General features: G+C 50.6%; 1 protein-coding gene across 50 annotated transcripts in view; it reads left to right on the top strand.

Moving 5' to 3' along the window:
• The window catches only part of LOC115639454 (G protein-activated inward rectifier potassium channel 1-like), a 38,532-nt gene that overhangs the window by 4,790 nt on the left and 20,768 nt on the right, over positions 1-12,974 (top strand). For 20 of the 50 annotated variants that reach the window (XR_003997675.1, XR_003997673.1, XR_003997674.1 and 17 more), the window contains exons 2-9: positions 3,211-3,337; positions 3,649-3,793; positions 4,184-4,326; positions 5,032-5,387; positions 5,743-5,879; positions 10,391-10,532; positions 10,830-11,704; positions 12,071-12,874. The gene's annotated coding sequence lies outside the window, so the exon portion shown is untranslated. Of the gene's footprint in view, positions 1-3,210; positions 3,342-3,648; positions 3,794-4,183; positions 4,327-5,031; positions 5,388-5,742; positions 5,880-8,124; positions 8,543-8,797; positions 8,918-9,229; positions 9,364-9,473; positions 9,663-10,390; positions 10,533-10,829; positions 11,705-12,070; positions 12,875-12,974 lie in introns of those variants that run through there. The other 30 variants (XM_030542217.1, XM_030542211.1, XM_030542218.1 and 27 more) reach the window with 30 other exon arrangements.

Raw genomic sequence — 12,974 nt, 5'->3', positions numbered from 1 at the left:
CCCACATACAGCGGGTACCTACCTTCTCCCTGGTTCTGGCCCATTCTCTTCCTCTCTCTGCACTGAGCTGAGGGTGGGAGTGGACTGAGCACAGGGCTGGGGGTGAAGGGTCTGGCCAGGAGCTAGAATGAGGGAAGGGGCTCAGGGCTGGGGCAGGAGATCTGGGTGTGGGGGCGCTTACCTGGGCAGCTCCCATTTGGAGTGAGGGGTGCAGGTGGGAATGTGGAGGGTGCAGGAGCTCCTGTTTGGTGCTCAGGGTGGGGGTGCGGATGTGCCGGGTGCAAGGGATGTGGGGGGTGCAAGAGTCAGGGCAGAGGACTGGGGCCATGTGGGGGGGTGCAGGAGCTCCTGTTTGGTGCTCAGGGCGGGGGTGCGGATGTGCCGGGTGAATGGGATGGGGGGGGTGCAAGAGTCAGGGCAGAGGACTGGGGGCATGTGAGGGGTTGCAGGTATCAGGGCAGGGGGGACTGGGTATGTGTGGGGGTGACAGTCAGGGCTGGGGTCGTGGTTGGGTGAAGGAATCAACAGAGGGCTGGGTGTGTATGAGGGAGGTACAGGGCCCAGGGCAGGGGCCTGGGTGACTGCCCCCCTCAGAATGCCCCTGCTTCTTGTCCCCTGACTACCCACTCCTGGGACCCCTGCCCCTAACTGCCCCCCCACGACCCTATCCCCTATCTAAGCCTCCCTGTTCTTGTCCCCTGACTGCCCCCCTAGGAGCCTACCCCCTACCTGTCTCCTGACTGCCTCAACCCTTATCCACCCCCCACCCCAACAAGACCCCCAGAAATCCTGACCCATACAACCCTCCCCCTGCCTGCTGCAACCCCTCTCTACACCCCTGCCTCCTGACTGCCCCCCCAAAACTCCTGACTCATCCAACCCCCCCAGCTCCTTGTCCCCTGACCACCCCCTCTAGAGATCACCCGCACCCTAACGGCCCCCACAAGACCCTCCTTGCTCCCTGTCCCCTATCCAGCACCCACCCCGACAGACCCCCGATTTTCCATGCCCCATCCACCCCCCTGCTCTCTGCTGCCTTCAAGAGACCCCAACCCCTAGCCACCCCCCGGGATCCCACCCCCTACCCTGCTCCCTGTCCCCTGACTGCCCCCACCCCTAGACCCCTTAGCATGAGCCTCCAAGCAGAGCCAGCCTATGCTGCCCCGCGGGAGCGCGCAGCCCCACCCCTCAGAATGCTGCGCGCGGCGGCCGGGCTCCGGACAGCGGGGAGCGTCTTTCCCTCCCCGCAGAGCCAAACGCTGCCCGGCGGGAGCGCACAGCCCCGCCCCTCAGAACGCTGCGCGCGGCGGCAGGAATCCAGGAGAGGGAGGGGCCGGCGGCTTGCTGCGCTCCAGCCCGGGAGTGCGGACCCTGCGCTTGCTGTGCTGGCAGGATTTTTAATGCCACACTGGAGTCCCGGCAGGCAGCCGCGTGCCATTAAAGATCAGCTCGCGTGACGTCTTTGGCACGCGGCTGCCAGAGCTGGCCGACCCCTGACCTAGTGACTCTCTTGCTCCATGAGGGAAATAACTACTGACACCCTGTGGCCACACAGGGTAATGCACAGCATTTCCCGCATGGAGCAACAGTGACACCGTGTGGCCACGCGGGTAACGCACCGAACATTTCCAGCATGGAGCAACAGTGACACCATGTGGTCATGTGGGGTAATGCACAGAGCACTTCCTGCATGGAGCAACAGTGACACTGGGTGGTCACCCAGGGAAGTGCACAGTTGCTCCATGAAGGAAATGCTTTGTGCAGTAGTCAGGGTACGTCTACACTACAGGATAAATTTGAATTAGCTTAAACCGATTTTATAAAACATATTATAAAGTCGATTGTGCGCGTCCACACTTGGTACATTAATTCAGTGGTGTGCATCCGTGGTCCGAGGCTAGCGTCGATTTCTGGAGCGGTGCACTGTGGGTAGCTACTGTAAAATAATGAGGCCAATAACGTCGATTTGTGTCCACATTAACCCTAAATCGATATAGTAATATCGATTTTAGCGTTACTCCTCTCGTTTTGTAGGAGTACAGAAATCGATTTAAAGATCCCTTTAAATCGATATAAAGAGCAGTGTAGTGTGGACGGGTGCAGCGTTAAATCGATTTAACGCTGTTAAAATTGATTTAACAGCATAGTGTGGACCAGGCCTCAGAGTACCCACCCAGTGTCTCTCTTGCTCCATGAGATAAATGCTCTGTGCATTCTCCCAAAAGGCCACTCACTGACACTGCTGCTCCATGAGGGAAATACTTTGTGCATTAACCCTGACTGGCCCCTCGTTGTCACTGTCCCTTGATGAGGGGAAATGATTTGTGCACTACCTGGATTGGCCACCAGGTTTTAATCTTGCTCCGGGAGGGAAATACTTAGTGACACCAGGTGGCCATTCGAGGTAATGCACCCAGCATCTCCTTCAGTGCATTCCAGCCTGACCCCCACTGGGACCCATTCAACATCCTCCAACCTGCTCCAGCGTCCCTAGACTTGCCAGCACTCCACTTACCCCACCCCCATCTGCCCCCTGCACGTGGCCCTCCAATCCACCCTATCTGTTCCCCATCTCAGGGCACCCCAACATCCTCCATGATACCCCTTCCCTACACCCCAACCCCAATTGGCTCCAATCTAGTTCTCCATTGCTGGACCCCACTTTCCCAGCACTGCACTTCCCCACACTACCCACAGCCAGCCAGGTTTCACTCTCTAATTCCTGTTTCCCTTCCCAGCCACACTGGGGCCTTTCAACCCCTCTCCAACCTGCCCTTACTCTCCAAGGGTTCTGAATCCCACATTCCCTCAGTACAGCTTGGGAACATTACACCCCTCTACCTCACAGTGCAGTCCCCATCCCCAGATATCATACGACTAAGCCACTGATGCACGGACCCCAAATTGCCTACTGAACATGTCCATTGATCAGCCCCATGGAGTGCTGTCTCCCTTCCTAGGACATGAGCAGGCATGCTAGGTGTGATCCTCACAGGTTAGGTCTCGGGAGCCATGAAGAAGTGGGACGGGACAAAAATTCTGCAAGGTAGCGGATAGTGGAGTGGAGCAGTGACTGTCAGTGTTGACGCAGTCTCTGCTCATTGCGTCTGGTGGATGTAGATGGGACTGGAGAGGGAGGCAGGGATGAGGGCAAGATTAAATGCAGCAACAGAGCTCTGTGTAGTGATAGTTCTTTCTTGGCTTTATTAGTTTGCAGAGGAATCATCCAGGAGCCCTCGCCGGGGGAAAATATGGCAGAAGTGGACCTGAGCAGCCTCGACATTCTTATAAGGAGACATGAATAGTCCTCAGCTTTCTGCCTCCCACTTAAATGAGTGTGAGTAAGTGGTCAGTGCTTTCAATTCCTTTTCTGTACTCACTGTAGTTTTCTTCACAGACCATGTGGTTCCTCGTTGGGTACGGGGCTCTGTGGGATTAAGGCTGGGGAGGGGCCAGAGTCTGCTGTGCAGAGCGACTCTGTCGGGTGTAGTTGCAAGGTGTGCTTTCTACTTTTAGTCCTAAAGGTGTAATGGGAAGAGGGTTGAGGGCGGAGCCCCGCTGTGCAGGAGAAGCAAAAAGAAGAGCCTACGAGACGTTGCCGACTGAGCTGGTAACTTACTTGTTTTATCTCCTGGTTTTAATACCAAGGAAAAAGACATCACGTGTGAGTCTATAGCCCTCGTGATGGAAAACGAGTGAGAGTGACGAGACTGCGAGCGTTTTTGGTGCCAGGCAGCAGCCGTCCATCTGGTCAGTTCTCTGGCCGGTAGCAATGTGTCCTCTGCAGCAGAAGGTTAGATCCCTGAGAGTGACTACAGGTGGAAAGTTGCTTGCCATCCTCCCATGTTTTTCTCTTTCTTCTCTACTGTGTTGGCCAACATTCTCCCTCTCTGTCTGTCTGTCCTTCCTCTCCTTGTGCTGTCTTCCTTTGTAGCACACAGGCAGGCGTGCTCGGAGTGCATCCCCACGGCCTATGTATCAGGAGCCATGAAAAAGTAGAAGGGGATGAAAATAATGCAGATTAATGGGCACGAAAGTGGAGCAGTGACTGTCGGTGTTAACTCGGTCTCTTCATCAAGTAGGGCTGATGTAGATGGGATGGAAGAGGGAGGCGGGGATGAGGGCAAGATTTCAAGCACCAATAGAGATGTCTGTACTGATGGCTCATGCATGGCTTTTGCAGCTGCTCTTGCAGAGGAATTGTCCAGAAGCCCTCGCCGGAGGAGAAGCTGGCAGAGGTGGACCTGCTCAGCCTGAACATCCTTCTAAGCAGACGTGAACAGTCCTCAGCTTTCTGCCTCCTGCTTTACTGGCTGTGAGTAAGAGGTCAGTGCTTTCAATTCCTTATCTGTACTCGCTGTAGTTTTCTTCACAGGCCGTGTGCTTCCTTGTTGGTATCACGGAGTTTGGAGGAGACAAGGCCCTGCACCCCCGGCTTCCTGCCATTCACGATGACTGTCAGCCAGCCAGTAAAGCAGAAGACTTATTTAGATGACAGGAACACAGTCCAAGACAGGTCTTGCAAATACAGATCAAAGGACCCCCTCAGTTAGGTCCATCTTGGGGGGCCACAGGGAGACCAGAGCTCCATCTGGGCTCCCCTCCATTTTCCTAGCCAGCTCCAATCTGCAATTATCCAGCCCCTCCTCTCTGGCCTTTGTCTCTTTCCTGGGCCAGGAGATCACCTGATCTCTTTGTTCTCTGACACCTTCAGTTGGCACCTTTGCAGAGGAGTGGCCGAGGCCATTAGTTGCCAGGAGAGAGTGCCGGCAATTGTCTATGCAGACAGTATCACAGGGGCCCTGGTCACAGTTGGGTACGAGGCTCTTTGGGATTAAGGCTGGGGAAGGGACAAGAGTCTACTGAGCAAAGTGACTATTTTGGGTGCAGTTACCATGGGTCCCTTCTAGTTGCAGGTGTGAAGTAGTTGAGAGCAGAGCTATGGGACACAGGAGCTGTGAAATGAAAAGACTACGTGACATCGCAGACAGAGATGCTAATTTACTTTGTTCTCCCCTCTGCTGCGTTTAGTGCCAAGAGAAATGAAGTCACACGTCAGATTCTATTGCCCTCATGCGATGGAAAGTGAGTGAGAGCAGCGAGCCTGTGAGCATTGTTCATGCCAGGCAAGAGCCATCCATCTGGGAGCCAAGCCGATGCCACCGACACTGAGATAAGTTTCTGTTTTGTTGAGGGTTCTGCTCACGCTCCATCTGACTCCAGGTAGAGACACACCATCAGCTGGGGCTGGGTTTGTAAGAAAAGGTTCCTGACTAGCTGTGGTTTTGAGGGAGACATGGTTTGCATTTCCAGGGGCTGCTCATGTCTTTAGCCAGGACTGGTGTGTCCTCCTCAGCATAGTAGATCCAGGAGGATGACTCCAGTTGGTGAGTTTCTTGATTCCATCCCACCGTTTTCTCTATCTCTCCTGTAATGTGTTGGCCAACACTCTCTCTCTCTCTGTCCTTGCCTCGCCTTGTGCTGTCTCCCTTCGTAGGACATGGGCAGATGTGGTAGGTATGCATCCCCACAGGCTAGGTCTTGTGAGCTGTGAACAAGTAGGGGACTGAAATATTACTGGGCAGTGGGCACTACAGTGCAGGGGTGACTGTGAGTTTTGATTGAATCTCTGCCCTTGTGGGGCTGATGTAGATGGAATGAGAGAGGGAGGTGGGAATGAGGGCAAGATTAAACGCTCCAATAGAGCTCTGTGTAGTGACGGTACTTGCTTGCCTTTATTAGTTTGCAGAAGAATCATCCAGGAGCCCTCACCGGATGAGAATATGCAGAACCGGACCTTAGCAGCCTGGACATCCTTCTAAGGAGACATGAATAGTCCTCAGATTTCTTCCTTCTACATAACTGGCTGTGAGTAAGAGGTGAGTGCTTTCAATTCCTCACCTGTACTCGCTGTAGTTTTCTTCACAGGCCGTGTGCTTCCTCATTTCGTACGAGGCTCTGGGATTAAGGCTGGGGAAGGGACAAGAGTCTCCTGAATAAAGTGACTATTTTGGGACATAGTGTACTTAGATTTCCAGAAAGCCTTTGATAAGAGCCTTTGGTGAAGAACTGTATGTAAATAAAATAGTCATTGGAAAAGAGGGAAGATCCTTTCATGGATTAAGAACTGGATAAAAGACAGGGAACAAAAGGTAGGAATAAATGGTAAATTTTCAGAATGGAATGGAGTGACTAGTTGTGTTCCCCAAAGGTCAATCCTAGGACCGCTCCTATTCAATTTATTCATAAATAATCTGGAGAAAGGTGAGGTGGCAACATTTGCAGATGATACTAAAGTGGTCAAGATAGTTTGTGAGATGTTTTTGAAGTCACAATCTTCTTTGGGTTTAACTAAGTGATTGGTCAACAAAATGGCAAATGAAATTTAATGGGGATAAATGTAAAGTAATTCATATTGGAAAAAATATCTCCAACTATACTCACAATATGATGGGGGCTAATTTAGCTAATCAGGAAAGACATATTGGAGTCAACATGGAGAGTTTTCTGAAGACGTCCACGCAGTGTGCAGAGGCAGTCAAAAAAGCAAACAGGATGTTAGGAATCATTAAAAAGGGGATAGAGAATAAGGCAGTGAATATCTTATTGCCCTTATATAAATCCATGGAACGCCCACATTGACTACTGTGTACAGATGTGGTCTCCTCATCTAAAAAAAGATATATGGCACTAAAAAGGTTCAGAGATGGACAACTAAAATGATTAAGGGTTTGGAACATTGCCCATATGAGGAGAGATTAAAGAGGCTAGGACTTTTCATCTTGGAACAGAGGAGATTAAGGGGGGATATGATAAAGGTATATAAAATGACGAGTGGTGTGGAGAAAGTGAATTAGGAAAAATGTATTTATTTGTTCCCATAATACAAGAACTAGGGGCTACCAAATGAAATTTAATGGCAACTGGTTTAAAATAAATACAAGGAAGTTCTTCACACTGCGCAGTCAGCCTGGGGAACTTCTTGCCTGAGGAGGTTGTGAAGGCTAGGACTATAGCAGGGTTTCAAAGAGAACTGGATAAATTCATGGAGGTTAAGTCCATTAGCCAGGATAAGTATGGAATGGTGTCCCTAGCCTTTGTTTGTTAGAGGATGGAGATGGATGGCAGGAGATAGATCACTTGATCATTACCTGTTAGGTTAATTCCCTCTGGGGCACCTGGCATTGGTCACTGTCAGTAGATACAATACTGGGCTGGATGGACCTTTGGTCTGACCCAGTATGGCCATTCTTACATTCTCTCTTCTCCATGACTGGCTGAATGACTGGCTGTGAGTGAACAATTATCAAGCAGAAGCATGTCCTCTGGAATGCAGAAGCCATTATCAGTATGGATGCTTCAGTTTGTAGCAAAGTCCCTCCAGAGGTAAGAAGCAGGATTGAAGACCAAATGGAGATGAGGCCTCCGCCTTATATAGGCTTTTCCAGGTGTAGGAACACTTCTTGGTTCTTACTGTGGAAAGTTACAGCAAAATGGAGTTTGCAGTCACGTGGGCCAGTTTCTGCACACCCTGCTGAGTCACAGGGCGTAACTGCCTTCTCTCGATGGGACAATTGTGTAGGTGATGGTCCTTAATGGGCCATCAAGCAGGCTAAACAGAGCTGACACCAACTTGTCTGGGATCTTTCCCAGTAACACAACACAAGTTTGAAATACAGACAGCATACAGCCAATATTCATAACTTCAACAACCAAAATGCTGCAGACATACAGACGGCATAATCATAACCAGTAATCCGTAACCTGGTCTTAGACACCTTATATGACTCCCTTTACCTAGGATTTGGTGCCACTACAGGACCTTGGTTGCAACCCATGTTCTATATGGTCCCAGTTTATATCAATAACGTCACAAGGGGGGATGGTTAATTTCTCCTTGTTTTAAGAGCCAAGGGGTTTGGATCTGTGTTCACCAGGGAATTGGTGAAGCCTCTCAAGGCTGCCCAGGGAGGGGAAGGTTTTAGGGGGGACAAGAAGTGATCCAGACACTGAAATTTCTGGATGGTGGCTGAGTTACCAGATCTAAGCTAGTAATTAAGCTTAGAAGTGTCCATGCAGGTCCCCACATTTGTACCCTAAAGTTCAATGTGGGGGAAAAAACCTTGAGAGATGGAAAGGCGCAAGAGCCATGAGACAGTGAACGTTGTTGATGCTAGGCTATGCAGATGACATCGAGCTGGGAGTGGAGCAACTGTTGCCATAAGTGAGATAAGTGTCTGGTTTGGGGAGGACTCTGGTAACTGCCTATGTGCCTCCAGGCTGGGAATCAATGTTAGCTGGGGCTCGGTTTATTGGAAAAGAGTCCTGACTAGGGAGACAAGATTTTCAGGAGCTGGTTATTTCTGTGGCTAGGAGTGTGTGTCCTCTGCAGCAGAACGTTGGATCCAGGGGGATTTCTCCAGCTGATGAGTTTCTTGCCTTACTCCCATGGTTTTTCTCTTTCTCTGTACTCTAGTGTGTTGGCCTACTCTCTGTGTCTCTCCTCTCCTCTCCTCGTGCCGTCTCCCTTCATAGGACACGGGTAGGCATGCTACGTTTGCATCCCCACAGGCTGTGTCTTGGGAGCTAGGAAGAAGCAGGAGAGGACAAAAATCACGCGGGGCAGTGGGTGCGAGAGTAGAGCAGTGACTGTCGGTATTAACTTCGTCTCTATTCATCGAATGGCGCCGATGTAGATGGGATGGGAGAGGAAGGCAGGGATAAGGGCAAGATTTCAAACACCAACAGAGCTTTGTGTAGTGATGGCTTTTGCTTGGGTTACTTGTTGCATTTGCAGAGGAATTGTTCAGGAGCAGCAGCTGAAGGAAAAGCTGGCAGAAGTGGACCTGGGCCACCTAGACATCCTCCTAAGCAGAGATTAACAGTCTTCAGCTTTCTGCCTTCTGCATAACTGGCTGTGAGTAAGCGGTCAGTGCTTGGAATTGCTCATCTGTTCTCGCTCTAGTTTTGGTCAGAGGCTGTGAACTTCATTGGGTACGTGGCTCTGTGGGATTCAGATGAGGGAAAGGCACAAGTCTTCTGTACAGAGTGACTCTTTTGGCTGTAGGTCCAAGAGGCTTCTTTCTAGTTGTGCTCCTGAAGGTGTAGCAGAAGAAGCATGAAGGGCGGGGGTCTGGGGTGCGGTAGATGGGAGAAGAACCTATGCGATGTTGCTGACTGAGATGCTAACTTGTTTGTTTTCCCCCTTTGTGCTGGGTTCACTACCAAGGGAAAAGAAGTGGAAGGTCAGAGTCCACTCCCTCATGCGATGGAAAGGGAGGGATAGCAGGGATACTCCGAGCATTGTTGATGCCAGGCAAGAGCCATCCAGCTGGGAGCAGAGCAACTGTCACCATCAGTGAGGTAAGTGTCATGTTAGGTGAGGGCTCTGCTCAGTGCCCGTGCTGAGCAATAGCCATTTATGGGCCTGTCCTCCATGAATTTACCTCGTTCTTTTTTTAATCCTGTTATAGTCTTGGCTTTCACAGCATTCTATGGCCAGGAATTCCACAGGTTGAGTGTGCGTTGTGTGCTTTTTAAATGTATCTAAAACGGTGTAATGGGAGATGAGAGACGAAGATGAAAGAAAACATTGAGAATCCAATGATGACTTTGGTTTTCCCTCTTCTGTTGTGCTTTGGGAAAGGGGAAAGAAGTCAAAGGTAAGAGCCCACCCCTGTTGTGAGATGGAAAGCATCCAAAAGCCATGAGAAAATGAGCATTATTGATGCCAGGCTATGCAGATGCTGTTGAGCTGGGAATGGAGCAGCCATCACCATCAGTCAGATAAGTGTCTGGTTTGGTGAGGACTCTGGTAATGGCCCACCTGCCTACAGGCTGGGACTATTCGTTAGGTGACGCTCGCTTTGTAGGAAAAGATTCTTGACTAGATGCGTTTATGAGGTAGACAAGGTCCCCATTTTCAGGGGCTGGTCAGTTCTCTGTCCACAAGCAGTGTGTCCTCCACAGCAGATAGTTGGATCCAGGGGGATTACTCCAGCTGGTAAATTTCTTGCCTTTCTCTTGTGTGTGTCTCTCTCTCTCCCTCCCTCTCTGTCTTGCTTCTCTAGTGTGTTGGCCAGCACTCTTTCTCTCCCTGTCTCTGTCCTTGACTCTCTTTGTGCTGTCTTCCTTCATGGTACACGGGCAGGAGTGCTAGGTGTGCTTCCCCACGGACTAGGTCTTGGCAGATACATACAAGTAGGAGGGCACAAAAATCGTTCCGGGCAGTGGGCGCTAGCGTAGAGTGGAGACTGTCACTGTTTACTCAGTCACTGTTCATCGAGTGGGGCTGATGTAGATGGGATGGGAGAGAGAGACAAGGATGAGGCCAAGATTTCAAGCACCAATAGAGCTGTGTGTAGTCACAGCTCATGCTTGGCTTTTGCAGCTACTCGTGCAGAGGGATTGTCCAAGAGCCCTAGCTGGAAGAGGAAGAGGCAGACGTGGACCTGAGCAGCTTGGACATCGTTTTAAGGAGACCTGACCAGTCCTCAGCTTCCTGCCCCAGCTTAACTGGCTGTGAGTAAGAGGTCAGTGCTTTGAAATCCTCATCTGTACTTGCTGTAGTATTGTTCACTGGCCATGTGCTTTGTCTTTGGGTACAGGACTTTGTGGTATTAAGGCTGGGGAGGGGCCAGAGTCTGCTGTGCAGAGTGACTATGTTGGGTGCTGTTGCAAGGGGTGATTTTGGTTTAATACCAAAGGTGTAACGAGAAGAGGGTTGAGGGCTGAGCCCTGCCATGCGCGAGAGGTGAAGGGAAGAGCCTAGAAGACGTCGTTGAGTAAGGTGGTAACTGATGTGTTTTCCTCCCTTGTGCTGGGTTTAGTACCAAGGGAAAATAAGTCATGCGCCAGAATCTACTGCCCTCATGCGACGGAAAGCAATGAGACTGCGAGTATTGTCAATGCCACACAAAAGCTGTCCAACTGGGAGCGGAACAGCTGCCACTTTCAATGAGATAAGTGTCTGTTTTGGTGATTGCTCTGCTCCCGGCCCTCCCTGCTCCTGGTAGAGACGCCACATTAGCTGGGGCTGGGTTTGTAAGAAAATGTTCTTGACTAGTTGTAGTTGTGAAGGACAACTAGTTGTAGTTGTGAAGCCCTCATTTTCAGGGGCTGCTCAGTTCTCTGGCCGTGAGCGGCGAGTCCTCTGCAGCAGAAGGTTGGATCCAGGAGGATGACTGCAGGTGGTGAGTTGCTTGCCTTCCACCCGTGTTTTTCTCTCTGTGTCTTTCTGTTCTCTAGCATGTTGGCCAACACACACCCTCTCTCTATCTGTCTGTCTGTCTCTCTCACCTTTCCTTGTGCCATCTCCCTTCATAGGACACGGGCAGGGTGCTCAATGTGCATCCCCACAGGCTAGGTCTTGGGAGCCATGGAGAAGGAAGAGCAGAGAAAAATCATGAGGGGCAGTGGGTGCTGAAGTGGAACAGTGACTGTTTACTCATCTCTGTTCATTGAGTTGGGCTCAGGTGGATGGCATGGGAGAGGAAGGGAGGAACGAGGGCAAGATTTCATGCACGAATAGAACTTGTTGTACTGATGGCTCATGCATGGGTTTTGCAGGTGCACTTGCAGAGGAAGTGTCCAGGAGCCCCAGGCTGAGGAGAAGTTGGCAGAAGTGGATCTGATCAGCCTGAGCATCCTTCTAAGCAGACATGAACAGTCCTCTCCTTTCTGAATCCCACTTAACTTGCTGTGGGTAAGCGATCAATGCTTTGAATTCCACATCTGTGCTCGCTGTAGTTTTCTTCACAGGCTAGAAGCCCAAAAATCTGCAAGCCAAAAACTGTCCAAAAGGAAACTCAGAAAGCAATTAAGCCAAAAATAAGCCCAATTTCTGCAGTTTCTTTGCAGGTTTGTCATGTCTGACCAAAGTCTGTTGTGCAGAGTGACTATTTCAGGTGTTGTTGCAAGAGGTGCTTTCTACTTGTAGTCCTAAAGGTGTGATGGGAGGGGGGTTCAGGGCAGAGCACCACTGTGTGGGAGAGGCAGAAAGAAGAGCCTCGCCAACATTGCCCACTGAGATGGTAACTTGTTTGTTTTTTTCCCCTTCGGCTGGATTTAGTACCAGAGGAAAAGAGATCCTGCATGAGAGTCTACTGCCGTCATGCAATGGAAATCGAGCGAGAGCGATGGGACCGCAGGAAATTATTGCTGCCATGAAAAAGCCGTTCAACTGGGAGTGGAACAACCACCACTCTCAATGAGATAAGTGTCTGCTTTGATGATTGCTCTGTTTTTGAGTAGCTGTAGTTATGAGGGAGACAAGGTCCCCATTTTCAGGGACTGCTCAGTTCTCTGGCCAGTAGCAGTGTGTCCTCTGCAGCAGATGGTTGGATCCAGGAGGATGACTGCAGGTGGTGAGTTGCTTGCCTTCCACCCATGTTTTTCACTCTGTCTCTCTCTGTTCTCTAGTAAGTTGGCCAACACACACCCTATCTCTATCCTTACCTTTCCTTCTGCCATCTCCCTTCTTAGGACACAAGCAGGAGTTCTAGGTGTGCATCCCCACAGGTTAGGTCTTGGGAGCCCTGGAGGAGTAGAAGGGGACGAAAACCATGTCAGGCAGTGGGTGCTAAAGTGGAGCAGTGACTGTTGGTGTTAACTCGTTCTCTGTTCGAGTGGCGCCAATGTAGATGGGATGGAAGAGGGAGGCAGGATTGAGGGCAAGATTTCACACACCAGTAGAGCTTTGTGTCATGATGGCTCATGCTTGGCTTTTGCAGCTGTTCCTGCAGAGGAATTGTCCAGGAGCCCCAGCCAGAGGAGAGACTGGCAGAAATGGATCTGAGCAGCTTGGACATCCTTCTAAGTAGACATGAACAATCCTCAGCTTTCTGAATTCTGAATAACTGGCTGTGAGTCAGAGGTCAGTGCTTTCAATACCTTATCTATTCTTGCTGTAGTTCTCTTTACAGGCCCTGTGCTTCCTCGCTGGGTACTGGGCAATGTGATATTAAGGCTGGGGA

The sequence above is a fragment of the Gopherus evgoodei genome, chromosome 24 (assembly GCF_007399415.2).
Source record: "Gopherus evgoodei ecotype Sinaloan lineage chromosome 24, rGopEvg1_v1.p, whole genome shotgun sequence".
NCBI lineage: Eukaryota > Metazoa > Chordata > Testudines > Testudinidae > Gopherus > Gopherus evgoodei.
Note: the sequence above shows the minus strand (reverse complement) of the source record. Positions and strands in the feature narration are given on the sequence as shown.